We start from the raw sequence: 487 nt of genomic DNA on the forward strand, positions 1-487 counted from the left end.
TGCGAACCAAGCTCCTGCTCCAGTCGTACAGGGACCGGACGGCCCTTAGCAAAGGGCCCCGGACCCCGTACTCCCGGAGCACCCCCCCACAGGGTGCTGCGAGGGACACGGTCGAATGCCTTCTCCAGATCTATGAAACACATGTGGACTGGTTGGGCAAACTCCCATGAACCCTCTGCCACCCTGAAGAGAGTATAGAGAGGGTTCGGTGTTCCGTGGCCAGGACGAAAACCACATCACATTGTTCCTCCTGAATCCGAGGTTTGACTATTGGTCGAATTCTCCTCTCCAGTACCCTGGCATAGACTTCCCCAGGGAGGCTGAGGAGTGTGATCCCCCTATAGTTGGAACACACCCTCCGGTCCCCCTTCTTGAAAAGAGGGACCACCACCCCAGTCTACCAGTCCAGAGGCACTGTCCCCGATCGCCATGCGACGTTGCAGAGGCGTGTCAACCAAGACAGCCCAACAACATCCAGAGACTTAAG

Source organism: Monopterus albus, unplaced genomic scaffold (genome assembly GCF_001952655.1).
Source record: "Monopterus albus unplaced genomic scaffold, M_albus_1.0 scaffold206.1, whole genome shotgun sequence".
NCBI lineage: Eukaryota > Metazoa > Chordata > Actinopteri > Synbranchiformes > Synbranchidae > Monopterus > Monopterus albus.